General features: G+C 40.4%; 1 pseudogene; it reads left to right on the forward strand.

Moving 5' to 3' along the window:
- Positions 1–4428: 4428 nt before the first annotated feature.
- LOC147001244 (ras-related protein Rab-30 pseudogene) lies at positions 4429–5145 on the forward strand (annotated as a pseudogene).
- The last annotated feature ends 9029 nt before the right edge of the window (positions 5146–14174 follow it).

The following is a 14174-nucleotide window of genomic DNA, read 5'->3' on the forward strand; positions in this document are numbered from 1 at the left end:
TTGACTTCCAACCCAAAGTCATTAAAAAAGACAGGGAGGGACACTTCATACTCATCAAAGGTAAAATCCTCCAAGAGGAAATATCAATCCTGAATATCTATGCTCCAAATACAAAGGCAGCCACATTCATTAAAGAAACTTTAGTAAATCTCAAAGCACACATTGCACCTCATACAATAATAGTGGGAGACTTCAACACACCACTTTCACCAATGGACAGATCATGGAAACAGAAACTAAACAGGGACACAGAGAAACTAAGAGAAATTATGAATCAAATGGATCTGGCAGATATCTACAGAACATTCTATCCTAAAACAAAAGGATATACCTTCTTCTCAGCACCTCATGGCACCTTCTCCAAAATTGACCACATAATTGGTCACAAAACAGGCCTCAACAGATACAAAAATATTGAAATTGTCCCATGCATCCTATCAGATCACCATGGACTAAAGCTGATCTTCAATAACAAAATAAATAATAGAAAGCCAACCTTCACGTGGAAACTGAACAACACCCTTCTCAATGATACCTTGGTCAAGGAAGGAATAAAGAAAGAAATTAAGGACTTTTTAGAGTTCAATGAAAATGAAGCCAAAACATACCCAAACTTATGGGATGCAATGAAAGCATTTCTAAGAGGAAAACTCATAGCTCTGAGTGCCTCCAAAAGGAAACTAGAGAGAGCACACATTAGCAGCTTGACAACACACCTAAAAGCACTAGAACAAAAGGAAGCAAATTCACCCAAGAGGAGTAGACGGCAGGAAATAATCAAACTCAGGGGTGAAATCAACCAAGTGGAAACAAGAAAAACTATTCAAAGAATCAACCAATCAAGGAGCTGGTTCTTTGAGAAAATCAACAAGATAGATAAACCCTTAGCCAGACTCACTAGAGGGCACAGGGAAAGCATCCTAATTAACAAAATCAGAAATGAAAAAGGAGACATAACAACAGATCCTGAAGACATCCAAAACACCATCAGATCCTTCTACCAAAGGCTATACTCAACAAAACTGGAGAACCTGGATGAAATGGAGAAGTTCCTAGACAGATACCAGGTACCAAAGTTGAATCAAGATCAGGTTAATGATCTAAACAGCCCTATATCCCCCAAAGAAATAGAAGCAGTCATTAATAGTCTCCCAACTAAAAAAAGCCCAGGACCAGATGGGTTTAGTGCAGAGTTCTATCAGACCTTCAAAGAAGATCTAATCCCAGTTCTTCACAAACTATTCCACAAAATAGAAACAGAAGGTACTCTACCCAACTCATTCTATGAAGCCACAATTACTCTGATACCTAAACCACAAAAAGACCCAACAAAGATAGAAAACTTCAGACCAATATCCCTTATGAATATTGATGCAAAAATCCTCAATAAAGTTCTTGCTAACCGAATCCAAGAACACATCAAAACAATCATCCATCCTGACCAAGTAGGTTTCATCCCAGGGATGCAGGGATGGTTCAATATACGGAAATCCATCAACGTAATCCAGTATATAAACAAACTCAAAGACAAAAACCACATGGTCATCTCGTTAGATGGGGAAAAAGCATTTGACAAGATCCAACACCCATTCATGATAAAAGTCTTGGAAAGATCAGGAATTCAAGGCCCATACCTAAACATGATAAAAGCAATCTACAGCAAACCAGTAGCCAACATCAAAGTAAATGGTGAGAAGCTTGAAGCAATCCCTCTAAAATCAGGGACTAGACAAGGCTGTCCACTTTCTCCATACCTATTCAACATTGTACTTGAAGTCCTAGCCAGAGCAATTCGACAACAAAAGGAGATCAAAGGGATACAAATTGGAAAAGATGAAGTCAAAATATCACTTTTTGCAGATGATATGATAGTATATATAAGTGACCCTAAAAATTCCACCAGAGAACTCCTAAGCCTGATAAACAGCTTCGGTGAAGTAGCTGGATATAAAATTAACTCAAACAAATCAATGGCCTTTCTCTACACAAAGAATAAACAGGCTGAGAAAGAAATTAGGGAAACAACACCCTTCTCAATAGTCACAAATAATATAAAATATCTTGGCATGACTCTAACTAAGGAAGTGAAAGATCTGTATAATAAAAACTTCAAGTCTCTGAAGAAAGAAATTATAGAAGATCTCAGAAGATGGAAAGATCTCCCATGCTCATGGATTGGCAGGATCAACATTGTAAAAATGGCTATCTTGCCAAAAGCAATCTACAGATTCAATGCAATCCCCATCAAAATTCCAAATCAATTCTTCAACGAATTAGAAAGTGCAATCTGCAAATTCATCTGGAATAACAAAAAACCTAGGATAGCAAAAACTCTTCTCAAGGATAAAAGAACCTCTGGTGGAATCACCATGCCGGACCTAAAGCTCTACTACAGAGCAATTGTGATAAAAACTGCATGGTACTGGTATAGTGACAGACAAATAGACCAATGGAATAGAATTGAAGACCCAGAAATAAACCCACACACTTACGGTCACTTGATCTTCGACAAGGGAGCTAAAAACATCGAGTGGAAGAAAGACAGCATTTTCAACAAATGGTGCTGGCACAACTGGTTGTTAACATGTAGAAGAATGCGAATCGATCCATTCCTATCTCCTTGTACTAAGGTCAAGTCTAAGTGGATCAAGGAACTTCACATAAAACCAGAGACACTGAAACTTATAGAGGAGAAAGTGGGGAAAAGCCTTGAAGATATGGGCACAGGGGAAAAATTCCTGAATAGAACAGTAATGGCTTGTGCTGTAAGATCGAGAATTGACAAGTGGGACCTCATGAAACTACAAAGCTTCTGCAAGGCTAAAGACACCATCAATAAGACAAAAAAACCACCAACAGATTGGGAAAGGATCTTCACCTATCCTAAATCAGATAAGGGACTATTATCCAATATATATAAAGAACTCAAGAAGGTGGACTCCAGAAAGTCAAATAACCCCATTAAAAAATGGGGCTCAGATCTGAACAAAGAATTCTCACCTGAGGAATACCGAATGGCAGAGAAACACCTGAAAAAATGTTCAACATCCTTAATCATCAGGGAAATGCAAATCAAAACAACCCTGAGATTCCACCTCACACCAGTCAGAATGGCTAAGATCAAAAATTCAGGTGACAGCAGATGCTGGCGAGGATGTGGAGAAAGAGGAACACTCCTCCATTGTTGGTGGGATTGCAAGCTTGTACAACCACTCTGGAAATCAGTCTGGCGGTTCCTCAGAAAATTGGACATAGTACTACCGGAGGATCCAGCAATACCTCTCCTGGGCATATATCCAGAAGATGTCCCAACCGGTAAAAAGGACACATGCTCCACTATGTTCATAGCAGCCCTATTTATAATAGCCAGAAGCTGGAAAGAACCCAGATGTCCCTCAACAGAGGAATGGATACAGAAATTATGGTACATTTACACAATGGAGTACTACTCAGCTATTAAAAAGAATGAATTTATGAAATTCCTAGCCAAATGGATGGACCTGGAGGGCATCATCTTGAGTGAAGTAACACAATCACAAAAGAACTCACACAATATGTATTCACTGATAAGTGGATATTAGCCCAAAACTTAGGATACCCAAGATATAAGATACAATTTACTAAACGCATGAAACTCAAGAAGAATGAAGACCAAAGTGTGGACACTGTGCACCTTCTTAGAATTGGGAACAAAACACCCAGGGAAGGAGTTACAGAGACAAAGTTCGTAGCTGTGATGAAAGGATGGACCATTTAGAGACTGCCGTATCCAGGGATCCTTCCCATAAGCAGCTTCTAAACGCTGACACCATTGCATACACTAGCAAGATTTTGCTGAAAGGACCCAAATATAGCTGTCTCTTGTGAGATGATGCCAGGGCCTAGCAAACACAGGAGTGGATGTTCACAGTCAGCTATTGGATGTATCACAGGGCTCCCAATGGAGAAGCTAGAGAAAGTACCCAAGGAGCTAAAGGGATCTGCAACCCTATTGTCGGAACAACATGATGTACTAACCAGAACCCCGGAGCTCTTGTCTCTAGCTGCATATGTATCGAAAGATGGCCTAGTCGGCCATCAATGGAAAGAGAGGCCCATTGGACTTGCAAACTTTATATGCCCCAATATAGGGGAATGCCAGGGCCAAAAGAATGGGAATGGGTGGGTAGGGAAGTCGGGGGCGCTATGGGGGACTTTTGGGATAGCATTGGAAATGTAATTGAGGAAAATATGTAATAAAAATATTAAAAATCAAAAAAAAAAGATGTTCAACAAAGATAAAAAAAAAAAAAAAGAAAAGAAAAGAAAGCAAGCTGAGCAAGCCAACAGATAAGCAAACAGATAAGCAGCACCCTCCATGGTCTCTGCCCTGCTTGAGTTACTGTCTTGACTTTCTTCAGTAATGAACAGTGCTGTGGAAATCTGTGTAAATGAGTATGGAAGATTATGATTTCCTGTTCAAAACTGTTTTAATTGGCAACGCTGGAGTGGGAAAGACGTGCCTAGTCCGAAGATTCACTCAGGGTCTTTTCCCCCCAGGTCAAGGAGCCACAATTGGAGTTGATTTTATGATTAAGACAGTGGAGATTAATGGTGAAAAAGTGAAGTTACAGATCTGGGACACCGCAGGTCAAGAGAGATTTCGCTCCATCACTCAAAGTTACTACCGAAGCGCCAATGCCTTGATCCTTACCTATGACATCACCTGTGAGGAATCCTTCCGCTGCCTTCCTGAGTGGTTGCGGGAGATAGAACAGTATGCTAGCAATAAAGTCATCACTGTGTTAGTAGGCAACAAGATTGACCTGGCTGAAAGGAGAGAGGTCTCCCAACAGAGAGCAGAAGAGTTCTCAGAGGCTCAGGACATGTATTACCTGGAGACTTCAGCCAAGGAATCCGACAATGTGGAGAAACTCTTTCTTGACTTAGCATGCCGACTCATCAGCGAAGCAAGACAGAACACACTGGTGAACAATGTATCGTCCCCCTTACCCGGAGAGGGGAAAAGCATCAGCTATTTGACTTGTTGTAATTTCAACTAAAGGCTGAGGCAAAGAGAATCAAAGGGAATCAGTAGTTGCCTTGGTGGGCCCTACGTTGCTAGGGAATCTGGCAATGACTATGGCTCCCGCTCTTGGACCTTCTGACTCCTGTAGGCTCCAGAGCTTACTAAGCATGCAGGCCAAGGGCCTTGACTGCAGGCCAGCATTAGCAGAACACATAATGGTTTCACCCTTTTGCAGTCTGGTGTTGGAGCAAGGAGAAAATTGCACTAAGCGCTCCATGATCTGCAGAGCATGTTGCTTTTGTTTTTAAAAAAGCAAGTAAAAATGCATTCCTGAACACAGAGCAGGGGATCATGTACTGTAGGAATCCTTCTGTGTGTCAGCGGGTGCATGAGGGGCTGTTCTTTAGGCTTCAGTGGTAATCTGGTGCCCATGGATTTCTTGACTACCAGGTAAACCAAAACTGGAAAGGCCAAGTACTGTCTCTGTATACTTATTGAGGACCCCATGGAGATTTTGAAAAGTGTTATTTCTTTTGTCCACAAGCACTTTCAAAACCTTTGGGATATGAAAATGGGAACTCTTCTCACGACCAACAGTAAAAATTATTGTTTAACAATATATACAAGCTCCATGACTCTTTTTGGTGCTAATGATTATGCTATTTCACAGACCAAACGTTTTAGTACATTGATACCCTTAGATGTATTACCTAAAAAAAAAAAAAGAGAATGGGGGAAAAAAAAAAAAAAAAGAAAGGCCCATTGGTCTTGCAAACTTTATATGCCTCAGTACAGGGGAAGGCCAGGGCCAAGAAGTGGGAGGGGGCGGGAGGGGGGAGAGGGTTTGGGGGACTTTTGGGATAGCATTGGAAATGTAATTGAGGAAAACACGTAATAAAAAATATTAAAAATAAAAAAAATATTTATCTAATGTATAACTCATAAAATTAAAGTCAGAAAAAGTTCCAGAATGCTTACAAAGTATACAGGCCTAGATAGATATTTTGTAACCTTATATCCTATAAGCGGAAATTGCTTATACTGTCCATGAAGTTACAGTTACTATTTAATTATTGCATTAGCAATACTGTTTTTTGGTTACGAAACTTGGAGGATCATATTGTTGGTAAAAACTCTTCTCAATTTCTTTCTTTTCTTTTTTTAATGTTTTATTGATTCTTTTTTTTTCTTTTTTTTTCCCCCCTGGAAGTAAATGTTACTTTATTGATGTTTCTAATAACTACAGAGAGTTCACCATTGTCTCAGACTCAGACACTGAGCTCTTAAACTTTTTTTTTTTTTTGGGATCCATTCTCTGTATTTTGCTCATTTACATTTCCAATGCTATCCCAAAAGCCCCCCATACCCTTCCCCCACTCCCTTATCCACCCTCTCCCACTTTTTGGCCCTGGCATTCCCCTGTACTGGGGCATATAGAGTTTGCATGTCCAATGGGCCTCTCTTCCCAGTGATGGCCGACTAGGCCATCTTTTGATACATATGCAGCTAGAGTCAAGAGCTCCGGGGTACTGGTTAGTTCATAATGTTGTTCCACCTATAGGGTTGCAGTTCCCTTTAGCTCCTTGGGTACTTTCTCTAGCTCCTCCATTGGGGTCCCTGTGATCCATCCAATAGCTGACTGTGAGCATCCACTTCTGTGTTTGCTAGGCCCCGGCATTGTCTCACAAGAGACAGCTATATCTGGGTCCTTTCAGCAAAATCTTGCTAGTGTGTGCAATGGTGTCAGCGTTTGGAGGCTGATTATGGGATGGATCCCTGGATATGGCAGTCTCTAGGTGGTCCATCCTTTTGTCTCAGCTCCATACTTTGTCTCTGTAACTCCTTCCATAGGTGTTTTGTTCCCAGTTCTAAGAAGGGGCAACTTGTCCACACTTTGGTCTTAGTTCTTCTTGAGTTTCATGTGTTTTGCAAATTGTAACTCATATCTTGGGTATTCTAAGTTTCTGGGCTAATATCCACTTGTCAGTGAGTACAAATCATTTGAGTTCTTTTGTGATTGGGTTACCTCACTCAGGATAATGCCCTCCTGGTCCAACCATTTGCCTAGGAATTTCATAGATTCATTCTTTTTAATAGCTGAGTAGTACTCCATTGTGTAAATGTACCACACTTTTTGTATCCATTCCTCTGTTGGGGGGCATCTGGGTTCTTTCCAGCTTCTGGCTATTATAAATAAGGCTGCTATGAACATAGTGGAGCATGTGTCTTTCTTACTAGTTGGAACATCTTCTGGATATATGCCCAGGAAGGTATTGCAGGATCCTCCGGTAGTACCATGTCCAATTTTCTGAGGAACCGCCAGACTGATTTCCAGAGTGGTTGTACAAGCTTGCAATCCCACCAACAATGGAGGAGTGTTCCTCTTTCTCCACATCCTCGCAAGCATCTTCTGTCACCTGAATTTTTGATCTTAGCCATTCTGACTGGTATGAGATGGAATCTCAGGGTTGTTTTGATTTGCATTTCTCTGATGATTAAGGATGCTGAACATTTTTTCAAGTGTTTCCCAGCCATTCGGTATTCCTCAGGTGAGAATTCTTTGTTTAGCTCTGAGCCCCATTTTTTAATGGGGTTACTTGATTTTCTAGAGTCCACCTTCTTGAGTTCTTTATATATATTGGATATTAGTCCCCTATCTGATTTAGGATAGGTAAAGATCCTTTCCCAATCTGTTGGTAGCCTTTTTGTCTTATTGACGGTGTCTTTTGCCTTACAGAAGCTTTGCAGTTTCATGAGGTCCCATTTGTCGATTCTCAATCTTACAGCACAAGCCATTGCTGTTCTATTCAGGAATTTTTCCCCTGTGCCAATATCTTCGAGGATTTTCCCCACTTTCTCCTCTATAAGTTTCAGTGTCTCTGGTTTTATGTGGAGCTCCTTGATCCACTTAGATTTGACCTTAGTACAAAGAGATAGGAATGGATCAATTCGCATTCTTCTACATGATAACCACAAGTTGTGCCAGCACCATTTGTTGAAAATGCTGTCTTTTTTCCACTGGATGGTTTTAGCTCCCTTGTCGAAAATCAAGTGATCATAGGTGTGTGGGTTCATTTCTGGGTCTTCAATTCTGTTCCATTGGTCTACTTGTCTGTCACTATACCAGTACCATGCAGTTTTTATTACAATTGCTCTGTAGTACAGCTTTAGGTCAGGCATGGTGATTCCACCAGAGGTTCTTTTATCCTTGAGAAGAGTTTTTGCTATCCTAGGTTTTTTGTTATTCCAGATGAATTTGCAGATTGCTCTTTCTAATTCGTTGAAGAATTGAGTTGGAATTTTGATGGGGATTGCATGGAATCTGTAGTTTGTTTTTGGCAAGATAGCCATTTTTACAATGGCAACAAGTATCTTTAAAAGACCTGGTTTAGCCAGTGCTGCAATACCAGCCCTGGAGAGGCTGAGGCAAGAGAATTTCTGCAAGTTTGAAACCAACTTCATCTAGCAAGTTCCCAATACGTAGGGCTATATGTAATAAATACTCTAAAATATTAATAAACCATATGGAAAATTTAGTTTAAAAATTAGAAATTTGGTTATTTTAGTCACATTTTATTCTAATAAAATATATATCTGTCTGCCTTTAAAGCAAGGAGACATAGATATCAACAATCTTCTTTAGTGTTAGAGATTGTGTAGACTCTGAATCTAATTAATTTAGTGTGTGTTATTGATTTTACTTGCAAGTTTTTAAAATAAAGTTTATAAAATTTAAAAACTAGAAAAAGCAAAGCAAACAATGAAACTATGGAAAATACAAAGACGATTCCAAGAGAAATACCCACCAAAAGAAAAAAAAAAGGCCCTGTAGTTCCTGATTTTATCCAGACTAGACAGAATAATCAATTCTTTCTAACCATTTGATTAAATGATTAAAGAGCTAAAGATGTGCAGATACTAAAAGCTTCGCCCACAAAAGATTAATGTGCCTCCTTACCAGAAGGAGACCACTTCCAAAATAATAAATGAAACCAACAGAAGTCACACAGCACAGTGCTGTTGCTGCATACGCGAGGAAGAAGTGGACTTTAAGAAAAGTCTTTGCATTGTGTGGTTTTGAAACAGAAACTATAGTTTTCTAACAACAACAAAAAAAAAAAAAAAAAAAAAAAAAAAAAAAAAAAAAAAACAGGGCTGTGTCCCTGCAGGAATCCTCAGGCCTGCTTGGCACAAAGAGCAGTGTGCCTCTGGAGCCACCTGAGGAGCTGACTGTGAGTCTGAGAAGCAGAGCTGAGGAATATGTGGTACTGACCAGAACAGAATCAGCAGCAGAGTGGCTGTGGTCCTCTCAGTGGCTGCAGAGGAATGTGCTTTGTACCCACCAGGCTAAATATCACAATAAAAGTCACTGTGGGAAAGGTATCCTATTCCTATAAATGTTCACCTGTGTCCCTGCCTCATTAGATAGTTTCAGCTGGGAATTCTACTATATTAACCAGTAATCACAGAAGAAGTAGCGAGAGGACTAGTTCTACCCTCCAGCAGGCAGCCACAGGTAAAGGCTGAAGGCTGCCAAATCCCACCAGTCCCTTCTACACATTCTAAAATTACCCAATGGAATTTGCTTTTTGGGTACCCCTAGTAAATGCAAGTCGGAGGGGGATTTCATGTATACCACAGCACTCGTGTGGAGCAACTTGTCTTTCTTGGTGTCTGGCTTTCTTCCTCAAGTGCCCACTGCAAGCTCTATCTGGTATTAAAAGACCAAATAACTACAGTGCTCCTAGGTTCAAAAGCCTGTCGTTGGTTTTGGTTTGAGTTAGGGTTTTGCTTTTATTTCTTGAGAAAGAGTTTTCACTGTGTAACTTAGACTGACCTCAAACTTGGTATCCTCCTACCTCAAACTCCAGATTGAGATTACAGGTACACCATCATGCCTCAGTCTATCTTTTAAAGTCACATCTTCCATTATTCCAAGGCAAAATTAGGCCAAATTTTAATGTCAATATTGCTGATTATATTCATTTTCATCTACAGACATAGAATATTTGTCATTCTATTACAGCAATGACTACTTGCCAAACACCATAGCCAGGAAGAGCAGAGCTGGGTTGAAACCCAAAAGATCTAAGGTTTAGACTCACATGTTCATAGTCCCTCCCTTGGATGGACTATAGCAACAGGCCAGGATTTTAAGGAAACATCTGTTGCTCTCCAAAAATAACTGAGACTGTAGAGGCTATTCCTGGTTGTCAACTTGACTATATCTGGAATGAACTACAATCCAGAATTGAAGGCTCATCAGTGATCCTAATCTGGAGGCTTGGAGATACAAGTTTCTGACATGGACCTTGGCATGGAGATCTTGAGGCATAGTGGCTATGAATTCCAGAAGATTTAGACAGAGAGACCTCTGAGTTCAAGGTCACCTGGCATTAAAGGCATGGTGGCACACACCTTTAATTTGGGCTACACCTTCTGCTAGAGACCTACATAAGGACGTTGGAAGAAGGAAGATTGACACTCTTTCTCTCCTTTGCCTGCTTGCCTTGTGCAACTAAGCAACTGCTAGATCCTTGGACTTCCATTCACAGCTGCTGCTGACCATTGTTGGTCTGTAAGTCATCAACAAATTCCTTTATTATATAGAGACTACCCATAAGTTCTGTGACTCTAGAGAACCCTGAGTAATACAGAGACTATTTCCAACAGGGCTGGAAGGGAAGAGGCAATAACACAAATTCAAATTAGTCTCTTAGGTTACAAAACTATCCATCTAATAATGTAGTATTCATAAAAAGACATATTATCTATTTTATAAAGAACTAGAAGAGAGGTGTTCAAAGTTCCCTACATCAACAGAATGAGCAGCATTCAAGGAAATGGAAATATCAATACTTGAACTTAATCATTACATATTTAATCATGTATGAAGTTATCACACTGTGTCCTGGATATATGTATGATAGTTATATGTTCATTCAAAATGGTATTTCATAAAATAAAAACATTCTCTACAGTGTCATTTTCAAGGTCCAGGAATTCTAAGCCACAAGGATAGAAAAACTTTAAAGAATACTGTTAATTGCTAAATTTTGTCATAACTATTAGATTTCCAATTGACTAAATGCAAGTGAATGAATCTTTGTAGATATCTTAGTTCAAACACATCCTGCAACTTCAGGAAAGGCCTCTTGATCATCACAGCAGAGCACCTGACTGCCAAGCTGTCCTTTTCATAATTAAGCATATGTATTCATAAAATTACAGAGGAAAGAATAACCAAAAATACAAATAGAGTGACTGGACACTTGAGAGCTGTTTAGACCGTGATGGTCCTAATCTCCTCCCTGAATAGTCTACTAGGTGTCTATTTGGAGCAAGTGGCTAACTGGATATAATTTAGAAAGATATATCTTATTCCAAGACAGATATTCTATCTATCTATCTATCTATCTATCTATCTATCTATCTATCTATCTGCCAGCTCCTTGCCAGCAGGTCCAGACGAGAGGAGAGAGGTCCCACCAGGACCCACTGGTGTCTCTCGAGGCTGAGCGGGATGGCGAGTGCTGACAGTCCAAAAGAAACACACCAAGCCTTGTTGAAGCAGGAACTCAACTTTATGGCATCAGCCTTTTGCTTATATAAGTTCGGAACATAGGGAGGGGAATTATTGATGAGGTAAGATGATGTAGGAGGCAGGGAAAGGTGACAGAGGTATGGAGTGACTGACAGGGCCAATGGCAAAGCTCTACATCAGCAACAGTGGGACAGAGGCAGGGCCAAATGGGTCTAGCTGAGACACCCTCATATGAAAGTGACTGAGACAGGTCTCAAAACTTGAGCCAGGCTTAGCCTCTCCCACAAGGCTGCAGAAACTTGAGCAAGGCTCAGGTTTGTTCTCAAGGCCCAAACCAGGGCCAAACTTGGGCCCAACATATCTATCTGTCTATCTGTCTATCCTCTATCATAGAGCTCATCTAATTTTCACAAAAATTATACAACTTCTAGTATCATCATCAATTCTATCTACTGGGGAATGAAGCTGAGCCACCAAGAGTATGAGGTTTGCCTGCAGTCTACACAATTCTACAGTCTACAGAGCTGCAGATCTGGTCAAGAGCATGTGGCTCCTGGATCTGTGCTCTGAATCAACAGGCCACTCAGCTTCTTCATCCCTGTAAAGACTTAGAGAGCTCTGGAGTTCACTTGCTAAACTAGTCAGAGCACAACTGATGCTCTTTATGCACAACATCCAACAGAAAGGAAGTGCTTTGCTGTGTTACGCTTTCCATGGGTATACCTTACTTAGTTCCCTTAGAGTCCCCAAGTACCTAAGAGTCCTTTCAGACCAATTGCATACTTGTTCAAATCTTTTCTCATACTTCTGGTAGTAATTTGCCTATTAAAGGATTTAGAAATCTGCAAAGGCATGTTGGTACATATTTTAGTTAGGATTTCATTGTTGTGAAGAGATACCATGACCAAGACAACTTATAAAAGCAAACATTTAATTGGACCTGGCTTACAGTTTCAGAGGTTTAGTTCATTATCATCATGGTGGGAAGTGTGGCAACATGCAGGCAGACATAATGCTGGAAGAGGTGAGAGTTATACATCTTGATATAAAGGCATCCAGAAGGAAACTGAGCACTAGGAGACTTCAAAGACCACCTACACAGTGACTCACTTCCTCCAACAAGGACACACTTATTCCAACAAGGCCACATCTCCTAATAGTGTCACTTCCCATGGGCCAAGCATATTCAAACCACCACAGTATATAATATTATTATATCCTTCACAGAACATGTAATACGCTTCAGCCCTGGAGTCCATTTTGTCAACATTGAGCGTGAATTAGCTATGCCTGCAACCATATTGATTCATGTGGTGATCTGGAAACAATTGTATTGAAATGATGGGTCTTCATTCTGTATCTAGGACACAGGTTTGGACCTAGGAATTCTCAAAAACATAAAAGTAAAGCAATAAACACTAATAAGCTTCAAACAATAAGAAGTCTAAAGGTCGAACTCTACACTAAAGCAAGAATTACATGAGTACTAAACTAGAGTTAAAAGAACTTGCTGTTCTTCCAGGGAACCTGGAGTTCAGTCCCCAACACCATGTCAAATGTGTTCACATCTTTCTGTAAATCCAACTTCAAGGGATCGGACATCCTCTTCCTGCCTCCACAGATAATCACACATTTGTGGCCTCCATGCACACAGACACATACACATAAAAAAAATACATGTATCTGTTTTAAAACATACTGACTAAAGCAATGACAGTACATAATAACATTAACAGATTTGGGACGCTGGGAAGATATCAGACAAGATATCTTCAAAAATAAGAGGCAAGGGTTACCTTGTAGGTGAAGTGAGACACAGGGCTAAGCCCAGAGAATTTCCTGAACTTCTGCATCTGGTCCCCTCCTCTAGCACACCAGCATAGGTGAGGGTGGGCACACAGCTGCAGAGCTGAACTGCAGAGCTTCAGGGCTCCAGGACAAGAATAAGGGTCATGCTGTCATAGTTTCAAACAGGGATGTATGGTCAAATCTGCATGCTGACTGGATGTAGATGATGCTCGGCTCCTTCTCTCCATCAATTCTGAGAATATAGATTTATACATCTCAAGAAAAGTCAGTGAATGCCTCCTCTACTCATAACCAGCTTCTGAATAAAGAATGATAGTACTATTTTAGACCAATTCTTTTAGAAGTCTTTTGCTATTTTATATACATATGAAAATTCAGCTCCTGGAAGGCTAGATTAGTGTCCATAGTTCTAGCCCACTGTAAGGAGCTTTGAACATAATTAAGCATTCAATAAATGCTTGTGGAATTAAATTTCAGCAAGAAAAGTCCTAGAGATGTAATGTTTACAGCTATCAACAGACATAGAGTTCTATTCTCTTTTACATTTTTTTTTTGATACAGGGTCTTATTCTGTAGCCCAAACCAGCCTGGCTTCACACTCATGACCCTCCTGCCTCAGCTTCCCAAGTGTTGGGACTATTGGCATGTGTCACCACACCACTCTATATTCTAAGTGGGGGTGGGAGGGTCCAGGTATCAATCCTCAGGACCCTTACAGCTTGTTTTGGGAACAGAATCTCTCATAGCCAGATTCACACAGTGGGCTAGGCAGGCTGACTGTCAAGCCTCAGGATCACGTGCCTCCACCTCCCC

The sequence above is a fragment of the Mus caroli genome, unplaced genomic scaffold (genome assembly GCF_978045245.1).
Source record: "Mus caroli unplaced genomic scaffold, Mus_caroli_1 scaffold_14, whole genome shotgun sequence".
NCBI classification, from domain to species: Eukaryota; Metazoa; Chordata; class Mammalia; order Rodentia; family Muridae; genus Mus; species Mus caroli.